The 23,071-nt window shown below is 40.0% G+C and overlaps 1 long non-coding RNA gene across 1 annotated transcript in view; it reads left to right on the forward strand.

Moving 5' to 3' along the window:
• LOC132523488 (uncharacterized) overlaps positions 1 to 23,071 on the forward strand; it is a 324,435-nt gene that overhangs the window by 293,545 nt on the left and 7,819 nt on the right. The window contains exon 3 of the long non-coding RNA XR_009541536.1: positions 13,324 to 13,386. This is a non-coding gene — a long non-coding RNA (uncharacterized LOC132523488). The remainder of the gene's footprint in view (positions 1 to 13,323; positions 13,387 to 23,071) is intronic.

A 23,071-nucleotide genomic window follows, 5' to 3' on the forward strand; every position in this document is an offset into this window, starting at 1 on the left:
ATACCTTGTTCCTATCATTTTTATTCCTGTAGGTTCAGTAGTGATGTACTCTCTTTTGTTCCTGATACAGCAAATTTGTCCATACTTCTTTTTACTTAATGAATCTTGCCAGGAGTTTATCAATTTTATCAGTCTTTTCAAGGAAACATACTTTGGTTTTGTTCATTCTGTTTTTTGTGTATTTGTTTTCTATTTCATTAATTTCTCCTCTTTATTGTTTTCTTCCTTCTTTTTAGAGTTTACTTTGCTGTTCTTTATTCTAAGTTCTTCAGATAGATACAAAGGTCATTGATTTTTAGTTATTATTTTCTAATATAAGCTTTTAGATTTATTTTCCTCTCAGTACAGTTTTTTTTTCTTTTTCAGTACAGTTTTAACTTAACCTCTCCCAAGTTTTCATATGCTGTATAATTTTTATCATTCAATTAAACATACGTTTTAATTTCCATTATCATTACTTCTTTGACCCATGAGTGTTATAAGAATTATATTGCTTAATTTCCAAATATAGGGGAATTTTTGAGTCATCTTTTCATAACTGATATCTAAATTCCACTGTGGTCAGAAAACATGCTTTATTTCAATTATTTGAAATTTGTTAAAGCTTATGGTTTAGCATATGTCAATTTTAGTAACTGCTCCTCATGCACTTCAAAAGAGCATATATTCCATCTTTGTCTGCAGTGTTCTATATATTTCAATTAGGTTAAATTTGTTAATTGCATTAGTTAGGTCTTCTTTGTTTTTACTGATTTTTTCCTGCTATTTGTTATTCTGAGAAGTATATTAAGTTTTCCATAATGATGCACATTTAGCTATTTATTTTCATTCTGTAAAATTTAGCCTTATTTTGAAACTATATTATTGGGTGCATACAAATTTAGAAATTGTTATATCTTCCTGGTATAACAGACTTTTATTATTATCAAAAGTATCTGTTATTTCTGGCAATGATTTTTTTCTAAAAATTTACTTTGTCTGATATTTACATAGCTGTATCAACTATCTTTTGGTTAGTGTTTGTATGATATAGCTTCTCTATCCTTTTACCTTTAATCTTTCTCTGTACCTATATTTAAAACTCTTATAAGCACCTATGAATAAGTTTTATATTTTGTTTTTATTGTTTCTAATCTTTGTCTTCTAATAAAAGTATTTAGTATTTATATTTATGTAAATTATATATTTATATATATTTTAGTTTATGCCTATAATTAAAATTTTTTTCTATTCTCCCTGTTTTATGGTTTTTTTTTCTTTTTCCCCACTTTTGGATTAGCAAACTTCTTTTATTGTTACTGTTACATTTTCACTCTCTATTAGTTTGTATGTAGGATACTCTTCTACATACCCTCAAAACAAACATCAAAATCCATAGGCTCCTTTAGAAATTTTCTAATTGTCTTAATAATGTCTTTTACAGATCCAGGATACAATCAAGGTCTTGTGTTGCATTTAGTCATCTTGTCACTTTAGTCTGGAATAGTTCTTTACTCTTCCCTTATCTTTCATGACATTGGCATTTTTGAAGAGTTTAGTCCCATAATTTTGTAGAATGTTTCCCAATTTGGATTTCTCTAATTCTTCTAATGATTAGATTCAGGTTATGTATGTTTGTCAGGAAAATCATAAAAGCGTTGACATGTTTGTTCTGTTCCATGCATCACACATCAGGTGGCATGTAATGTTGATTTATTCCATTACTGGTGATGTTTGGTTTTGTCACTTGGTTAAGATGGTGTCTGCAAGGTTATCCACTCTAAGATTGATTAATAGTGAGGGACCTTCAAGATGATGGAGGAGTAAGACGTGGAGATCACCTACCTCCCCACAAATACATCAGAAATACATCTACATGTGGAACAACTCTTACAGAACACCTACTGAACACTGGCAGAAGACCTCAGACTTCCCAAAAGGCAAGAAACTCCCCATGTACCTGGGTAGGGCAAAAGAAAAAAGAAAAAACAGACAACAGGATAGGGACGGGACGTGCACCTCTGGGAGAGAGCTGTGAAGGAGGAAAAGTTTCCACACACTAGGAAGCCCCTTCACTGGCAGAGACGGGGGATGGGCGGGGGGGAGAAGCTTCAGAGCCACGGAGGAGAGCACAGCAACAGGGGTGCAGGGCGCAAAGTGGAGAGAATCCCGCACAGAGGATCGGTGCCGACCAGCACTCACTAGCCGGAGAGGCCTGTCTGCTCGGCAGCCAGGGTGGGTGGGGGCTAGGAGCTGAGGCTCGGGCTTCAGAGGTCAGATCCCAGGGAGAGGACTGGAGTTGGCTGCATGAACACAGCCGGAAGAGGGCTACTGCACCACAGCTAGCTGGGAGGGAGTACAAGAAAAGGTCTGGAGCTGCCTAAGAGGCAAGAACCATTGTTTGGGGATGCACGAGGAGAGGGGATTCAGAGCACCGCCTAAATGAGCTCCAGAGACAGGTGTGAGCCGCGGCTATCAGCATGGACACCTGGCATGAAACGCTCAGGCTGCTACTGCAGCCACCAAGAAGACTGTGTGCAAGCACAGGTCACTATCCACGCCTCCCCTCCCGGGAGCCTGTGCACCCCGCCACTGCCAGGGTCCCGTGATCCAGGGACAGCTTCCCCGGGAGAACACACTGTGTGCCTCAGGCTGTTGAAACATCATGCTGGCCTCTGCCACTGCAGGCTCGCCCCTCCCTCCCCCCAGCCTGAGTGAGCCAGAGACCCCTAATCAGCTGCTACTTTAACCCTGTCCTGTCTGGGCGGGGGAACAGACACCCTCAGGCAACCTACATGCAGAGGAGGGGCAAAATCCAAAGCCGAACCCAGGAGCTGTGCAAACAAAGAAGAGAAAGGGAAACTTCTCCCAGCAGCCTCAGGAGCAGCAGATTAAATCTTGACAATCAACTTGATGTACCCTGCACCTATGGAATACCTGAAGAGACAAGGAATCATCCAAAATTGAGGTGGTGGACTTTGGGAGCAACTATAGACTTGGGGTTTGCTTTCTGAATCTAAATTGTTTCTGGTTTTATGTTTATCTTAGTCTAGTATTTAGAGCTTATTATCATTGGTAGATTTGTTTATTGATTTGGTTGCTCTCTTTATTTTATATATATATATATTTTTTTTTTTCCTTTTTCTCTTTTTCTGAGTATGTATGTGTATGCTTCTTTGTATGGTTTTGTCTGTATACCTTTGCTTTTACCATTTGTCCTAGGGTTCTGCCTGTCCGTTTTCTTGGGGTTTTGGGGGTTAGTTTTCAGCGCTTGTTACCATTGGTGGATTTGTTTTTTCGTTTGGTTGCTCTCTTCTTTCTTTCTTTTTTTAAATAACTTTTTTATTTTTAATATTTTTAAAAATTCTTTATTTTAATAACTTTATTTTAGTTTTTCTTTCTTTCTTTCTTTTTCTCACTTTTCTTCTGAGCCGTGTGGCTGACAGGGTCTTGGTGCTCCAGCTGGGTGTCAATCCTGAGCCTCTGAGGTGGGAGAGCCAATTTCAGGACATTTATCCACCAGAGACCTCCCAGCCCCATGTAATATCAAACAGTAAAAGGTCTCCCAGAGATCTCCATCTCAACGCTATGACCCAGCTCCACTCAATGACCAGCAAGCTACAGTGCTGGATACCCCATGCCAAACAACTAGCAAGACAGAAACACAACCCCATCCATTAGCAGGGAGGTTGCCTAAAATCATAATAAGTTCACAGACACCTCAAAACACACCACCAAATGCACTCTTGCCCACCAGAAAGACAAGATCCAGCCTCATCCACCAGAGCACAGGCACCAGTCCCCTCCACCAGGAACGCTACACAACCAACTGAGCCAACCTTACCCACTGGGGGCAGACACCAAAAACAATGGGAACTATGAACCTGCAGCCTGCGAAAAGGAGACGCCACACACAGTAAGATAAGCAAAATGAGAAGACAGAGAAATGGCGCAGCAGATGAGGGAGCAAGGTAAAAACCCAACAGACCAAACAAATGAAGAGGAAATAGGCAGTCTGCCTGCAAAAGAATTCAGAGTAATGATAGTAAAGATGATCCAAAATCTTGGAAATACAATGGAGAAAATACAAGAAACGTTTAACAAGGACCTAGAAGAACTAAAGAGCAAACAAACAATGATGAACAACACAGTAAATGAAATTAAAAATTCTCTAGAAGGAATCAACAGCAGAATAACTGAGGCAGAAGAACAGATAAGTGACCGGGCAGATAAAATAGTAGAAATAACTACCACAGAGCAGAATAAAGAAAAAAGAATGAAAAGAAATGAGGACAGTCTCAGAGACCTCTGGGACAGCATTAAACGCACTATCGTTCAAATTACAGGGGTCCCAGAAGAAGAGAAAAAGAAAGGGACTGAGAAAATATTTGAAGAGATTATAGTTGAAACTTCCCTAATATGGGAAACGAAATAGTCAATCAAGTCCAGGAAGCTCAGAGGGTCCCATACAGGATAAACTCAAGGAGAAACATGCCAAGACACATATTAATCAAACTATCAAAAATAAATACAAAGAAAACATATTAAAAGCAGCAAGGGAAAAACAACAAATAACACACAAGGGAATCCCCATAAGGTTAACAGCTGAACTTTCAGCAGAAACTCTGCAAGCCAGAAGGGAGTGGCAGGACATATTTAAAGTGATGAAAGGGAAAAAACTACAACCAAGATTACTCTACCCAGCAAGGATCTCATTCAGATTTGATGGAGAAATTAAAATCTTAACAGGCAAGCAAAAGCTAAGAGAATTCAGTGCCACCAAACCAGCTTTACAACAAATGCTAAAGGAATTCTCTAGGCAGGAAACACAGGAGAAGGAAAAGACCTACATTAACAAACCCAAAACAATTAAGAAAATGGTAACAGGTACATACATATGGATAACAACCTTAAATGTAAATGGATTAAGTGCTCCAACCAAAAGACATAGACGGGCTCAATGGATACAAAAACTAGACCCGTACATATGCTGTCTACAGGAGACCCACTTGAGACCTAGGGACATACAGACTGAAAGTGAGGGGATGGAAAAAGATATTTCGTGCAAATGGAAATCAAAAGAAAGCTGGAGTAGCAATTCTCATATCAGACAAAATAGACTTTAAAATAAAGACTATTGCAAGAGACAAAGAAGGACACTACATAATGATCAAGGGATCAATCCAAGAAGAAAAGATAACAATTGTGAATATTTATGCACCCAACATAGGAGCACCTCAATACATAAGGCAAATGCTAAAAGCCATAAAAGGGGAAAGAGACAGTAACACATTCATAGTAGGGGACTTTAACACCCCACTTTCACCAATGGACAGATCATCCAAAATGAAACTAAATAAGGAAACACAAGCTTTAAATGATGCATTAAACAAGATGGACTTAATTGATATTTATAAGACATTCCATCCAAAAACAACAGAATACACTTTCTTCTCAACTGCTCATGGAACATTCTCCAGGACAGATCATATCTTGGGTCACAAATCAAGCCTTGGTAAATTTAAGGAAATTGAAATCGTATCAGGAATCTTTTCTGACAACAACGCTATGAGACTAGATATCAATTATAGGAAAAAAAATCTGTAAAAAACACAAACACATGGAGGCTAAACAGTACACTATTAAACAACCAAGAGATCACTGAAGAAATCAAAGAGGAAATCAAAAATACCTAGAAACAAATGACAATGAAAACACAGTGAACCAAAACCTATGGGATGCAGCAAAAGCATTCTAAGAGGGAAGTTTATAGCAATACAATCCTACCTCAAGAAACAAGAAACATCTCAAACAACCTAACCTTACACCTAAAGCAGTTAGAGAAAGAAGAACAAAAAAACCCCAAAGTTAGCAGAAGGAAAGAAATCATAAAGATCAGATCAGAAATAAATGAAGGAAATGATAGCAAAGATCAGTGAAACTAAAAGCTGGTTCTTTGAGAAGATAAACAAAATTGATAAACCATTAGCCAGACTAATCAAGAAAAAAAGGGAGAAGACTCAAATCAATAAAATTAGAAATGAAAACAAAGTAACAACTGACACTGCAGAAATACATAGGATCATGAGAGATTACTACAAGCAACTCTATGCCAATAAAATGGACAACCAGGAAGAAATGGACAAATTCTTAGAAAAGCACAACCTTCCAAGACTGAACCAGGAAGAAAAAGAAAATATAAACAGACCAATCACAAGCACTAAAATTGAAACTGTGATTGAAAATCTTTCAACAAACAAAAGCCCAGGACCAGATGGCTTCACAGGCGAATTCTATCAACATTTAGAGAAGAGCTAACACCTATCCTTCTCAAAGTCTTCCAAAATATAGCAGAGGGAGGAACACTCCCAAACTCATCCTATGTGGCCACATCACCCTGATACCAAAACCAGACAAAGATGTCAGAAAAAAGGAAAACTACAGGCCAATATCACTGATGAACATAGATGCAAATATCCTCAACCAAATAGTAGCAAACGGAATTGAACAGCACATTAAAAGGATCAAACACCTTGATCAAGTGGGGTTTATCCCAGGAATGCAAGAATTCTTCAATATATGCAAATGAATCAGTGTGATACACCATATTAACAAATTGAAGAATAAAAACCATATGATCATCTCAATAGATGCAGAGAAAGCTTTCGACAAAATTCAACACCGATTTATGATAAAAACCCTGCAGAAAGTAGGTATAGAGGGAACTTTCCTCAACATAATGAAGGCCATATATGACAAACCCACATCCAACATCGTTCTCAGTGGAGGAAAACTGAAACCATTTCCACTAAGATCAGGAACAAGACAAGGTTGCCCACTCTCACCACTATTATTCAACATAGTTTTGGAAGTTTTAGCCACAGCAATCAGAGATGAAAAAGAAATAAAAGGAATCCAAATAGAAAAAAAACAAGTAAGGCTGTCACTGTTTACAAATGACATGATACTATACATAGAGAATCCTAAATATGCTACCAGAAAACTACTAGAGCTAATCAAAGAATTTGGTAAAGTAGCAGGATAGAAAATTAATGCACAGAAATCTCTTGCATTCCTATATCCTAATGATGAAAAATATGAAAGAGAAATTAAGGAAACACTCCCATTTACCACTGCAACAAAAAGAATAAAATACCTAGGAGTAAACTTACCTAAGGAGACAAAAGACCTGTATGCAGAATTCTATAAGACACTGATGAAAGAAATTAAAGATGATACAAGCAGATGGAGAGACACACCATGTTCTTGGATTTGAAGAAGGAATGTTGTGAAAATGACTATACTACCCAAAGCAATCTACAGATTCAATGCAATCCCTGTCAAACTACCAATGGCATTTTTCACAGAACTAGAACAAAAAATTTCTCAATTTGTATGGAAACACAAAAGACCCAGAATAGCCAAAGCAATCTTGAGAACAAAAAACGGAGCTGGAGGAATCAGGCTCCCTGACTTCAGACTATACTACAAAGCTACAGTAATCAAGACAGTATGGTACTGGCACAAAAACAGAAATATAGATCAATGGAACAGGATAGAAAGCTCAGAGATAAACCCACGCACATATGGTCACCTTATCTTTGATAAAGGAGGTAAAAATATACAATGGGGAAAAGACAGCCTCTTCAATAAGTGGTGCTGGGAAAACTGAACAGCAACCTGCAAAATATTGAAATTAGAACACTCCCTAACACAAACACAAAAATAAACTCAAAATGGATTAAAGACCTAAATGTAAGGCCAGACACTGTAAACCTCTTAGAGGAAAGCATAGGCAGAACACTCTATGACATATATCACAGCAAGGTCCTTTTTGACGCACCGCCTAGAGAAATAGAAATACAAACAAAAGTAAACAAATGGGACCTAATGAAACTTAAAAGCTTTTGCACAGCAAAGGAAAGCATAAAGAAGATGAAAAGGCAACTCTCAGAGTGGGAGAATATATTTGCAAATGAAGCAACTGACAAAGGATTAATCTCCAAAATTTACAAGAAGTTCATGCAGCTCAATATCAACAACACAAACAACCCAATCCAAAAATGTGCAGAAGACCTAAATAGACGTTTCTCCAAAGAAGATATACAGATTGCCAACAAACACATGAAAGGATGCTCAACATCACTAATCATTAGAGAAATGCAAATCAAACCTACAATGAAGTATCACCTCACACTAGTCAGAATGGCCATCATCAGAAAATCTACAAACAGTAAATGCTGGAGAGGGTGTGGAGAAAAAGAAACTGACTTGCACTGTTTGTGGGAATGTAAATTGATACAGCCACTATGGAGAACAGTATGGAGTTTCCTCAAAAAACTAAAAATAGAACTACTGTATGACCCAGCAAATCCCACTACTGGGCATATACCCTGAGAAAACCATAACTCAAAAAGAGTCATGTATCACAATGTTCATTGCAGCTCTATTTACAATAGCCAGGACGTGGAAGCAACCTAAGTGTCCGTCGACAGATGAATGGATAAAGAAGATGTGGCACATATATACAATGGAATATTACTCAGCCATAAAAAGAAACGAAATTGAGTTATTTGTAGTGAGGTGGATGGACTTGGAGTCTGTCATACAGAGTGAAGTAAGTTAGGAAGAGAAAAACAAATACCACATGCTAACACATATATATGGAATCTAAAAAAAAAAAGTTCTGAAGAACCTAAGGGCAGGACAGGAATAAAGATGCAGACGTAGAGAGTGGACTTGAGCACGGGGGGACGGGGAAGTGTAAGCTTGGACGAAGTGAGAGAGTCGCATGGATATATATACACCACCAAATGTAGAACAGCTAGTGAGAAGCAGTTGCATAGCACAGGGAGATCAGCTCGGTGCTTTGTGACCACCTAGGGTGGTCGGATTGGGAGGATAGCGTGGAGACGCAGGAGGCAGGAGATATGGGGATATATGTATATGTATAGCTGATTCACTGTGTTATAAAGCAGAAAGTAACCCACCATTGTAAAGCAATTATACTCCAATAAAGATGTTAAAAAAAGATTAATAAATAGTGATTTTGTCGTTAATGAATAAGTATTTTGTATTCACTAATTGATAAATATTTTATGGGGTTATACCTTGGGATGAAATATCCTGTTCCCGTTAAATTTTCACCCATTAATATAAGCATCCATTGATCATTTTGCCTGAATTATTACTCTGATAGTTACCAAATGACAATTTTCTAACTTTTATTATTCTGTATTTATTAGTTGGTATTCTGAGGTACAGTTTTTCCCTCTCTCGCATTTATTTTTTATTCATTCGTTTGTGTCAGTATGAATTACTAGATTATAATTTTATTTAATGAGTTATAATCTGTGATTGTCAGTAGTTATTTTGATGCTCATATTTTCCCTGATTTTGGCAAGCATGGGTATGGGTGTTTGGGAGACTAGAGACAGGTGGAAGGAGGGAACCCTTTCAAGCTAGCCTTCTGTAATTTTGACACGTTCCCAAGATGTTTGAGCACTTTCTTACTTTCTAGAACCACAAGATGTTCCTGACTCATCTTGTATTTTCGTTGTCCTAGCCCTGGAATCCTCTATCTTTCCAATGGGCTCTGATTCCTTTTATCAGAGAATATTAATATGATCATTGCTACTGGTATATCATGGATTCTAGACCCACTTGGTGGAAGTAGCTAGGAAATGTATTCATGTACACACCTTCACAGACTCACATAAATTATATCGATCTGTATGAAATGTCATGAGTTCACATTGATACATCCACCAACCCAACATCCTTTCCATATTTGAAACTCTTTTCTCTGACAGTGAGAAATCTGGGTCCCGTTATCCTCAATATATTTGCTTATTTACTAAATAACCCTGTATGTAACCACTCCTAGCCCATATGGTGTCTTTGTATGAAGTAGAAAAATATGTCCCTTCTGAGTAAATTCCACGTGTCCCAGGATGCATGGCTTTTTGAGTGAGAAGCTGGATTTCAGGCCCCACTAACCCCTCAGCTGGTTGCCTTTGTGCAGTGAACAACATTCATAACCTACAGCAACCCTGTCACTTTCAGTCTGTCTGCCTGACAGTTGTTCCTTAATTCTTCTTTTAGTATAATTAAAATTTATGTGTGACACTGACAGAAATGGCACAAATAAAAAGCAATTTGAGTCCAATAAGCTATTTTATTTTATTTTTAGCTAACTAGTATTTACAGGTATTTACTTTTACCTAGTCTAGTGTGTGGTTTCTTCAAAGTTACTCGTATTCTTAGGAATAGAGGGCTCAGGAAAATTTGGATGTGTAACTCCTCTCCGCTAAGCCCTGATGTTACTGTAGCTGGCACATGGCATACGTTTGGGCTGAGAAGGTTTAGAAAAGATAAAGTTAGGGGGAAAGCTCTGACAAATAAACAAGGTTGGGAAGATGTGACATATTGGGATGGGGAGAGAGAGTACTAAATATACCCATCTGATAATATATAGATGGAAGTTGAAGGGACCGTGATTGGTCTATAGAGAATTTTAAGGGGATTATGCAATTCTTTAATTTCTTCCTTTTCCAGTTTTCTGATAAGCACTCAAATAGAGGGAAAGAAATTTTTTATTGTCCAACTTTAATGTTATTGCCTTCTTGAAATCTTCCGTAATGTCTACTGTATTTCCATAGTCCTAGCCTCAAATCATGGCAGAAATTTGGTTATGAGGTGACACAAACCTGAGATAGAGTGGAGAGGAAAGAGTCATCTAGGATCAAAGAGGGCACAGTGACAACAGTAAAAAATAGCTAGTACGTATTGGGCATTTACTTTGTGCCAAGCACTGTTCTATATGCTTTCCACGTGTTCCCTCATTTTAGCTCATAACTGCACGATAAGTAAGGTATTATGACTGTCATCCCTGTGGCACAGAGGAGGTAAAAGACTCAGAGATGTTGAGTAACTTGCTCAGGGTCAGATGGTTATTGAGGGGTGACGTGCATTCTCCAACCAGCAAGTAAACCCAGGTAGCCTGACCCTGGGGCTTAATAAGTGTACTGTGCTGCCTCTGCCAGTGGGCAGGGGAACTGAGGTCACCCAGTAGTTACCTTTCCTCCAGGAATCCTTGACTGTCTAGAAGCAAAGTTGGTTTTCAGAGGCCGACCAAGCATGGGTATGGATGTTTGGGGGGCTGGAGGCAGGTAATGAGAGGGTGTTTCCAATGACAGAACGAGGGCTAGACAGAGACAAGTGGGTGCTTTTGAAGAGGAGAATCTCTAAATATTTAATATTTTAGAAGGTTCAGGGAGAAACTGATTTTCTGGTAGTAAAAATGGTGTGCCTCTTTATGTTAAAAATGAGACTACTCAGTGTATCCTAACAATTTTATTTATTTAGAATTGTCTAGGAATTATGATTGTTCAGAATCAGATCAGCTTTGGGGGAGGTATATTAAAGTGTTCATATTTTTTTTTTGATAGGTAAGAAGTGGATTTATTTAGAGAGAAACACACTCCACAGACAGAGTGTGGGCCATCTCAGAAAGTGAGAAAGGCACCAGGGTATGGGGTTGTCAGTTTTTATAGAACTGGGTAATTTCATAGGCTAATGAGTGCTATTTTCATAGGCTAAAATTGCTGGAGGAGTATTCCAGCTATTTTAGGAAGGGGCAGGGATTTCCAGGAATTGGGCCACCGCCCACTTTTTGATCCTTATGGTTGGTCTTGGAACTGTCATGGCACCTGTGGGTGTGTCATTTAGCTTGTTGATGTGAGTGTATACTGAGGCTCAAGGTCTAGTGGAAGTTGACTTGTCCGCCATCTTGGACCCATTTGGTTCTGATCAGTTTATGTCATGTCCTCGGGCTATGTCATTCTTTCAAAGGTTGTGCCCTGCCTCCTTCCCTCCTGTTTTATTTCCCCCTCAGAGAGTTTACTCCCATATTCTTATGGGAAGCAGAAGGGTGATGGTCTGTCTTCGGTAACTGCTTCAAGGCTGAGTAGGGGCATCAACCTTGTCTGTCAGGGAGTAAAAATCTCCGATGCCTGATCTAGGGGCTCCAGGGGTAGGGCAGCTCCTTGTTTTAAGTCAGTATGGGCTGGAATCCTCACATAGCCATCATCTTGGTGTGGAACTGTTGTAATTGTTTCCATAGCCTTTCTGTGAATCTCTTTGATGATGAAGCACTTTTTGTAACAGCATCAGAGTACAAAAATATCTATAAATGACAAAAGACTTAAAAGTCATGGTTAAACATCTGATTACAGTGTAATCGATAAAGAAACTTGGTCACAATAACCAGAATTACGAATTATTACATTTAACTTAACATACCAAATAATCCTAGTTATATATTTCTCTTTAAGATACCTCAGGGGACCTATAAAGTACCCTAAAGTTAGCTGGAAATCAAAAGAAACTTAATTAAAATTTGATATTTGGGAAGTTTGTCAAAAAGTTTTAAAACACTTGATCAAATAAGATCATAGGTCACTGTGAGACAATACTTATTCCTTAACCAAAGTTACAAAAGATCTCAAAAGCAAATACAAGTCACTTAAAGGCAAAGAAACTCACACAATCTGTTGTCAAAAGCAGCATTTTGAGAATACTTTGGAGGAAGAAACCAAATCCAGTCTTGTGCTGGCCCATTCCTAACAAAATCCATTTACCCAACTAAATTCAATCCAGTCTTAGAAAATTCTGATCATGCGTAACTCTTTTCAGTATTTTTCATTCTTCACAGCTTCTCTTACTAAAAACACATATCTTACTTTTCTTAAAAGTTTTTTTCACATTGAATTACTTTTCTTGTTGACAAATTTGTAACAGATAGAATAAGGTCTTAGTTGACCTCTAATAAACCTAGGTACAACAGAAGTAATATAGTTAGCATTGATGACTCTAACACGCCTATATTAATCAAACCAACAAGTTTAAGCCACCTTCAATAGCAGATATCAGTTTAGTATTAAATATTTTCCAGATGACATGAACCTGAAATTTATTCTGGCCAGATTGTTTTCTATTTCTGAGTATTTACATAAGGGCTTAATTTTAAAAAAACAATTAAGTAGAGCTCTTTTACGATTAATTTTTGGCAATACCATATACCTACAACGCACATATAGATACATATGAACACACAAACAAACACAGAGGCCTCATAGTTCCCATTCCAAAATTTCAGCCCTAAGTCAGGTACAACATAAAAGCCATCAGTTACAAGGGGTTGGATTCAAATTGGGCTTCTAGCAGATGGAACAGATCAATCTAGCAGATGGAACTAGTGTTTACAGACAAGACACTTAAGATTTCTATTTATCCTTGACAAGTCAAGGATAAATTACTTTACCCTCTTCTTAAAATTTGCAGTTTAAAAAGATGGCAGAGAGAAGAGTTCCTGAGAAGACCAGATAGGACATTTGCATCTCAAAGGTACAGGCAAGTTCCTCCTAAGATGACTTTGTTTCCCCTTTGTTTAATATTTACAAGCCTCTTAAGATAAATAGGGGAGGTTTGAGGAGTGGTAAAAGGATTCCTGGGTTTTGGATTATTTTTGGAGCCACACCTCTGGCCCTATAAAGACTACATTTGTAAGACAAGGACAGTTTTGTTTTCTTCGTCAAAGAATTGGGTGGTTACCTCAATGATACTGAAGGACTGACATACCCATTCACCTAAGTTGGAAAGTTTTACTCTTCCTCATTTAGCTTAGGGGAGAAGGCCTCTTCCAAAATTCCTGTCAGGCTCTGAATATCAGCTATGGTCAGTTTAGTCAGACCAGTGGCCTCCTATTTTGATAATCCACTTACAAACATTTTTGAGGATCTTCCCTAGGTTTAAGAAATTTGTACCTTATATTTAGATACTGTGTAACCCTTTTTACTTAATAATCACCAGCTGGATATCTTTGGCTAAGCCCAGAACCTCGGTATTCCACATTCCAGGGTCTACTATGGCTTCTATTTTAGCTTCAGATTTTATCTGTTCTTTTTTGCTTTTTGTTAGAACCATTTGGTGATGCGGGTGGTTCCCTTGCCCCTCGAGAAACAGAGTGACCCCTAACATAGTTAATAAATCACTTCCCACTAAAGGGATGGGACAGTCAGGCACAAACAGAAAGGCATGTAATAACAGCTGGCCGTTGATCTTGCACAAAAGGAGTTCCAGGGAAGTGTGCCTGTGTCTCTTCCCTGACAACCCAATTACATATTCCTTATGATTGCCAGAGTTTCCAGTCCTTTGGGTTAAGATCAAGAAGGTTGCACCAGTGTCTATAAGAAATTCTATCAAGTGGCCCGCCACATCAATGACCACCCAAGGCTCGACATTAGTTAGGTAGTTGGTATCTCTAGGCAGAGCCACTTTCGGCTTTGGGCCCCTTCAGTCTTCTGATTGCAAAACCATCAATAGCCGAGGGGCCCCCTTCGCTCTCTGGCATCTGGGGCATTCCCTCTTCCAATGCCCTGGCTGTATGCAAAGGGCACATCGATCACAATCCTCACTCCAGCGCCCTTTTTGTCCACACAGGGTATGCTGGCCTTGTATGGGTACCCATGGGCCTTGTGGTCTGCCAGGGCCAGATTGGTCCAGAAAAACCGGCTTCCCCTTTAGTGGTCTCTGAGTGGACAAAGCCACTGCAATCATTTGGGCCTTTTTCATATTTCTCTGGGTGCGTTCAGTCTTTTTGGCCATATCCCTATTACTGAAAACCAAATAAGCCAATTGGGACAAAACAATCACTGGAGTCTGAGGACCAGCAGTTGCTTTCTGAATTTCACGCCTGATGTCTGGGGCAGACTGAGCTATGAAATGCATAGTCAAAAGGACCTATACCTAGCAGGAGGAGGGATCCACGTTTGTTCAGGATCCATGGCCCTGTAGGGTGGGTCAGTTAAAATGTCCTCTGTGTCCTTCCTAGAGTTATCCCTCTGAGCTATACACACCTTAAATTCCTTTTGGATTTCATTGCCTAGATGCAAGGCCATGAAAATTTGAATATACGGTACTTCACTTCATTTTAAATTTCCTAACTCATATTGTGGCCAAACCTGATTACATAACCTAATAAGTTTTTTCCTTTTAATTCCTGTTGTCCACATCTTTCCCAATCCCAGAGTATATGGCCCAGAGGGGTATTGGTTGGGATTGATGCAGCCTGACCCACTTCATACAAGCCTGAGGTGACGTCTCTAACTCCCAGGCTATCCAAAATTCCACTCTTAAGTCAAAATCCACTGCGCAATTTGGTCAGAAGATTTGCACTTATGATTTTAGACGCTATCCCTTCCAAGGTAGTCTCCCAGCCAGTGTTAGTTCCCAAAAAGTCGCAAAAAAAATGTCACAGAAGACATCCCCAACAGTGTTGACGATGAGCAGGAGTTGGTCTAGCTATCAGTTGGGAATAAAGGGTCAGCATTTGTAAGCGTCAGAGGGAGAGGAGTAAAAGCAATAAAGAGTACACCTTGGTGGTCACACAGGTCTTCTGGGGTTAACAGAAGAAAGAAAGAAATAGAGCAGGAATGAATAAGAACACAAGAATGTAGGAGAAAAACCTCAGAGTCAAGGAGAAGAGTATAGAGATTAACAATTCTGTCCTGGACCTGCTGTTGGATGTGCATAAATATACGGGGTTGACCTGCCAGTCAAAAATGAGCAGACAGCAGCAGAGCTTCCTCCCCAGTGTGCCTGGTTTGTGGCATCCCATGGGCCTCTGTAGGACCAAGACCTAACTCTCAAACATTTTCTTACCTTATCACTGTCCCTTCGTGGTCACCAGCTGAAATCGTGCACCTCAGATTGAGACTTGAACCCACACGGCCGGGACTCAAACCCGGCCAAAACCCAGACTGGGATTCAAACCCACACTGCTGGGACTCGAACCCACGCTGTTGGGACTCGAACCCAGCCAAAACCCAGATTGGGACTTGAACCCACGCTGCCAGGACTCAAACCCAGCCAAAACCCACAGTCTTCCAACTGAGATCACACACCTGGTTTCAGGACTTAATGAAGCTCAGGTTCTTGATGTCTCATCGCAGAAAGAATTCAGTGAGAGGCAAAGTAATAGGTAAGAGGTGGATTTATTTAGAGAGAAACACACTCCACAGACAGAGGGCGGGCCATCTCAGAAGGTGAGAAAGGCCAAGTGTTTACATTTGAAATAATAAAATGAATCCCTCATTCCCAGTGAACGGCACTGCACCGTGAACTATTTGGTTTTAACTGGCTGGTCTCAGAGTTGGTGGTGTATCCAGTAGTTTCACCGTATACTTTGCACATGCAAAAAATGAAAATGCTCACCTTGGATTGGCTAACGCCAGTTGAGAACACTTTTTAAATTTCTATTCCAATGTGTTAACGTTGTTTTCAGCGGGTCCAACTTACATTTTGCCAGTTATTTAAAGGATTCATGTAGAAACCTGAGTTCTACATGAATGTAGAAATGAGGTGCCATATTACTATTTTTCTAATGTTTTATCATCCCTTATAGATTGGTATCCCAAGCAGCTAGAGCTAGAACAGGTTATAGCAGGCTGTAAGAAGTCTCAATGTTAATCTCTTCTAACAAACTCATGAAAGTTTGAATCCTTTCCTTAGATATGATCAGTAGGCTGAGCAACCTTAGCAGCTGTGGTGAGCAGTGAAGTGAAACACTGGCTGAGAGTTTGAACTTCTTGACATGTTATGTCTCTTCTAAACATTAGAGTCTGTGAGTTTACAACTTTGTATATGGATGACCCAGGACCAGGAAAAAGTGCCTCAGGGAAATTTCTGGGACTAGTTTAGTGTATGAAATCCAGTGATCATGTGATGAACAGGTGAGATAGAGATGAGCTAGGCAGCTCCACATTCATGGATGTTGAAATCTATTTGGTAAATATGTGGGTGATATTTATCACAGACAAAAGCAGGGAGAATGAATTCCCATGTAGTTGGTCTAGGAAGATTGTGCCCCGTAATTCTTCTCGAGACTTATCTTCATCCAGCCGTCATCTTCAGGCAGCTGCATCACCATCATCACCATCATCACCACCACCATCATTAGAATTGGCAATTTTTGAGACTTCTAATGTGCCAGCTTCTGCTTACACTTATACTTGTGATTTCTTTCCTTGATTTTTCAGTATCTGAGGATTTATCTTTATTTTGAGACCATATATGTATTTTTAAATGTTTATTTATATTTCTCAACATATATGTGTTGAAAGTGAGGAGAAGAATCAGTTAATTACAGCTCAGTTTGCCATGTTGATGGCAATCTCCCACAGAAATTCGTTTATCCATTCAACAATTATTTAGTAATTGCCTCCTATGTGGCGGGTACCACTTTACGTGTTAGGGATAAAAGGGACAAAGATCCTGGCCTTCATGAAGCTTAGATTCCTATAGAAATCTACTCAGCACTTACTATGTGCCAGGAGACTATTCCAGGCTTTACATCTATTAACTCATTGGATCATCACAGTCATCCTGTGAGAAAAGTGTCATTATTGTATCCATTTTACAGATGAGGAAACTGAGACATACAAAGGTTAAGTCACTTGCCCAAGGTCATGCTGATAGTATAAGAGCTAGGCAGTGCAGATGCCATGTCCATGGCTTAACCACTATACCGTACAGCCTTTCTGTATGTGAATCTATGCCTAGAATATGGTGGGCTCTTGATATTTATTTGGTGAATGATGAAATGATTGACTGACCACACTGTACTATATCACCTGTAGTTTGTCTATCCTCTAGCAGATTCTGAGTTCTTTGAGGATAGGAACAATGTCTTCTTTTACTTTGTCTATAGTGCCAAAGACAGGGCCTGCATGGAGTACCTGCTCAGTAAAATATTGAACACTGGAATGAATGAACTGCCAGATGGTTCCTGGAATGACAATGATTCTCAACTTTAACATGCATAAGAGTAACCTGGGAGTCTGGCAAAATGGAGGCTGCAGGATTGCACCCTCAGGTCTTGGAATCTTCATTTTTAATGGGCCCCAGAGGTGGTCTGAGTACCTTCCTCTGACCACACTGTGTAGGGGCTGTCAGTGAATAACTGAGAGCCATGGAGCACCACGGTTGGTTGGTAGGTCACTGAAGTCTTGACAGTTTGGAAGCTTTGAAGCCTCATTTTAGAGAAAACCCTTGAAAACCAGCAAGGAGTGATTTACTCCCCAGGGAACCCAGGGGAATTGCCTTCGATACATAGTGACTCAGACCTGTGGAGTGTCAAGTCTAAGATTTGATGTTCCACAGATTGTCATAAAGAGTTACATTCTGCCCATGTAACGTTGCTGAGCAAGGCACCTACAGGTTTATCAGAACACATCCCAATTCTTGTCATAAGTGATGGTTTGAACAGCAATGTTGATATTTGGAAGTCTTGGTGTAGGCAACATCAGAGAACAGAAGTTTAAATCGTGGAAGGCTATTATATAATAAAATGAACCATGGGTAAAGAATCCTTTCTCTTAACTGGTCCCCATTGTTTTCATCTGCTAAATGAGGTTGAATTAAATGATCTCTGAAGGTCTTTCCATAATATTTGTAATAATATTTGTCATTTATTGCATGCCTACTGTGTGCCATGTGCTATTTTGGGACTTTACTTTTTTTTTTTTTTTTTTTTCTGTACGCGGGCCTCTCACTGTTGTGGCCTCTCCCATTGCGGAGCACAGACTCCGGACGCGCAGGCTCAGCGGCCATGGCTCACGGGCCCAGCTGCTCCGCGGCGTGTGGGATCTTCCCGGACCGGGGTACGAACCGGTGTCCCCTGCCTCGGCAGGCGGACTCTTAACCACTGCGCCACCAGGGAAGCCCGGGACTTTACCTTTATTGTTTCTAGTAGCTAATTCTCAGACTAATGTAACAATATTGTCATTACGCTCCCAGAGAGATGTGTTATTTTTTAATCTAATATTTATTGATAGCTTCCTGTGTGCCAGGCATCAGGCTAGACACTGAGTACTTTGCCAGGCACTGAAGCATAAGGTGCCCAGTGTCACAAAGCTAGGAAGTAGTAGGGTGGGAATCCACCTCAGGTATGTTAAACTGAAGTCTAAGCTCTTTCTTGTTGCTCTCACACATTTCTTCTAAGACTCCATGTCTATAAAGTATGTGTGAGATCACTGACATTTTTTTCCTAATTCCTGTGCTATAGTGATTCCTGTAGGTACACATTAGAATCATCCACAACTCTACTTCAAACTGATTAGATAACTATCTCTAGGGGAGGAGAAAGGGAGGGGAGGGAAAAATCAATGTCTTGTTTTAACAATTCCCCAGGTGATTCAAATGTGCTTCCAGAATTGAACACCAAATACTATACATTCTAATTTTTAAAAAACACATTTATTTTTAATTGATGTAAAGTACACAACATAAAATTTACCATCTTAACCATTTTTAAGTGTACAGTTTAGTAGTGTTAAGTACATTCACATTGTTATGCAGCTAATCTCCAGAACTCTTTTAATCTTCCCAAACAGAAGCTCTGAACCCACTAAACGATAATTGCTCATTCCCCCGCCTAGCCCCTAGCAACCACCATTCTATTTTCTGTCTCTATTAATTTACCCATTCTAGGTACTTGATATAAGTGGATTACACTATTTGTCTTTTTGTGACTGATTTATTTCACTTAACCGAATGTCCTCAAGGTTCATCCGTGTTGTATCATGTGTCAGAACTTCCTTTTTAAGACTGGATAATACTCCATTGTATGTATATTCCACATTTTGTTTAGCTATTCATCCATCAATGGACATTTCCAGCTTTTGGCTATTGTGAACAAATGCTACTATGAACACGGGTGTATAAATATCTGTTCAAAACCCTGATTTCAATTCTTTTGAATACATACCCAGAAGTGGAATTGCTGGATCATATGGTAATTCTATTTTTAATTTTTTGAGGAACTGCCACATTGTTTTCCACAGCGGCGGCACCATTTTACATTCCCAACAGTGCCCAAGGGCTCCAATTTCTCTACACCCTCATCAACACTTGTAAGTTTCTATTTTTTGATGGTAACCATCCTAAAGGGTATGAGGTGGTAGATTCTAGTTTTTAAATCCAATTATATTTGTGTGGGAGAGCCTATCACTTAGTTTTAGTTTTAGTTATTTGTCTCTAAATCTTTAAATGATTTCACTTTCATTTTGCATTATTTTTCTTCCCACATTTGGAGAATCTCTCCAGATTCAGTATTGACCACTTTTCTCAGAACTACGGGAAGGGGTTGATGTTGAGGAGGTACTGGATTGGATCTCTGCTTTCTAGTTGCTTATGATATCTGGCTGGGAGCTTGCCTGTAGCCTTACTGGATTTTTGTCCTGGTTCAAGTCATACCTGCTCCTAACTGGTGGCTAATTTGTTCAAGTCCTTGAAAGATGGAGATAGCTAAATACACACTGTAGCCAAGTGAAGTGTGAGAAGCTATTCCATGTAGAATAAGTAGAGTGAATTGTGGAGCTCAGAATGGGTATAGTATTTTGGAAGGAAGACTGGCCTGATTAGAACTAAAATTCATGGCGGTAAAAGGTGGGAAATAATGTCAGATCAGTCAAAGCCAGATTTGGCAGAATCTTGAAAGTCAGGTGGGGCATTTGGAATTGTTGGGGCAGGTTGCAGGGCTGTCAATCAGGGCAGTGTACGACAGGCCATTAGCAGTGTCTGCATTGGTGGGATGGAGAGGAGGATGCTGTACCAGGTGAGTGGTCACATAGACAAGAGCATCATCAAGAATGCTAGACTAGAAAGGCAAATCTAAAAGTTATCTTCAAAGGAGAAATTGTAAGCTTTGACAATAGGTTGAATATGAGAACTCTGAGAGGGAGAAGCAGCTTCTTTTAAAACTATGAACATTCTGGGGATGAAGTGTTATCTTTTCAAAGGAGATTGTAGTTGTGGGGAAAGAGCCCCAATATTGATATTAGGCTTATATTTGACTGCAAGAGACAGAAACCCCAAAATATCAATGACTTAAATAAGATGGGAGTTTATATTTCTGTCACTAAAACAAAGTCCAGAAATGAGAAGACCACAATTCAAATAACTGGCCAGGGTTCCCATGGTCACATCAGCCTCCTTGTTGACAAAACCAGACTCATCCTCCTGCCTACCTTTGCTCCTTCTCCTCCTTTCTCTTTCATTGACTGTTAAAATCCAGGCTTTATCCCATTTGATTCCCCACAGTCAGCCATGAGTAAATGCCATTGTACATCTGCCATGTGTCTTTTTTTTTTTTTTTTTGCGGTACGCGGGCCTCTCACTGTTGTGGCCTCTCCCGTTGCGGAGCACAGGCTCTGGACGCACAGGCTCAGCGGCCATGGCTCACGGGCCCAGCTGCTCCGCGGCGTGTGGGATCTTCCCGGACCGGGGCACGAACCCATGTCCCCTGCATCGGCAGGCAGACTCTCAACCACTGTGCCACCAGGGAAGCCCAGCCATGTGTCTTTGATCTCCGCTTTCATTCATCCCCTCCCACTTCAGCCCTGGCTTCAGCTCTCTCCTTTGGACCTTTACCACAACCTCCTCAAATTGTCTTCCAGTCTCTCCTCTAATCCATCCTTCTCATGGCTGCCAAGTTAGCCTTTCCAGAGCGCACATCACTCCTGACTCACAGCCCTTTGATGATCTCTCCTGTAGCTTCTAGAATAGTTAGAAATCTTCAGCTTGACATTCAAGGCTCCAGGTCAGTTAGCTAAAATCTTGCCTCCTAAAACAATGGTTAATTTCATTTTAACATCCTCGTTTTAATCTCATCTAATTTTCAAAGCACTTTAAGGGAGATGACTTTTAGGTAAATTTCTCTTTAAGAGAATTAATGATAAGGAGAAACCACTTTTGTTGAAGTGTTTTCACATTCAAGGCCAAATAACAAGCTGACTGCGCTCTACTTTTTTCAAATGTAGTCCAATTTTGTCTTATTAGATCAAGTCTATGTTCCTAGTTTACCAAAGATCTGTGAGTTTTTTGGATTCTCTTTTGGTCCCTGCAAGTCAGAATTAGGAAGTTAGATCTAAGAAAAGTGGGCCTGCCACCCAGAAACAGGCCTGGCTGAGGGGCTGGAGGAGCCTGAGAGCTCATGCTTTTGTGAAGTGTGCCCTGCCCCAGATGATGCTGGGAAAGAGATATGATCTTCCCCCTCTGTTCGGAGGAGGGAGCAAAGGATGGGCAATGGGAAGGGTATTTGTGTTTTAGGGCAGCATCTCTCTGGGCCTGACTTGAAATGGACGTCTCAGCTGTAATGCTTACTCTTATGTGACTGTGGCGTTTTGTCTTACATCTCTGGCCTCAGTTGCCTAATCCATGAAATGGAGACTAATCATAGGAACCCCCCCCCCTTCCTTCTATTGTTGTTACCAAGTTCAAAGATGCTGGATTTAAAACACTTTCTAACTTTATCTAGGTTGTGGGAGTTTTAATACTTCCTCTGTTCATTTTCTATTGCTTCTGTTACAAGCTACCACCAAGTAGATGGTTTAAAACAACGGCAGTTTCTTCTCTCTCAGTTTGGGAGGCTAGCAATACAAAATCAAGGTGTCAGCAGGCCCGTACGCTCTCCAAAGGCTCTTGAGAGCTGTTCTCCCTTTCTTCTTCCTGGCTTCTGGCAGGTGCCAGAAATCTTTGGCATTCCTTGGCTGGTAGAAGGATCACTCCAGTCTCTGCCTCTGTAGTCATATGCTGTTCTTCCTGCGTGTCTGTGTCTCTGTTTTCTCTTCTTTTACAGTATGATCTCATCTTAGCTAATTACATCTCTAAGGACCCTATTTCCAAATAAGGTCACATTCCGAGGTTCCAAGTGGACATGAATTTAAGGGGGGCAGTATTCAACATAGTACACCCCGTTACTGTCTGTTTTTAGAACAAAAATAGCACAGGCTAAGGGCTTAGCACAGCACTGCTATAGAAAGTGCAATGAATGGGTGCCATTACTTCGGTTGGTGTTGTTGCACTATTTACCCTTCCTCCTTCGTGATCCCCCTCTCCCCGTCCCTACCTCAGCACCACACACTTGGGCTTTGATCTGCTAAGACTCCTCTCCCCAGGCATGAAATGATCAGGTAACAGTGAATCTAAAATTCTCTTCTATAGAGGAAAAATGTGTTTATTTTTGCAGGGA

The sequence above is a fragment of the Lagenorhynchus albirostris genome, chromosome 7, assembly GCF_949774975.1.
Source record: "Lagenorhynchus albirostris chromosome 7, mLagAlb1.1, whole genome shotgun sequence".
Lineage (NCBI taxonomy): Eukaryota > Metazoa > Chordata > Mammalia > Artiodactyla > Delphinidae > Lagenorhynchus > Lagenorhynchus albirostris.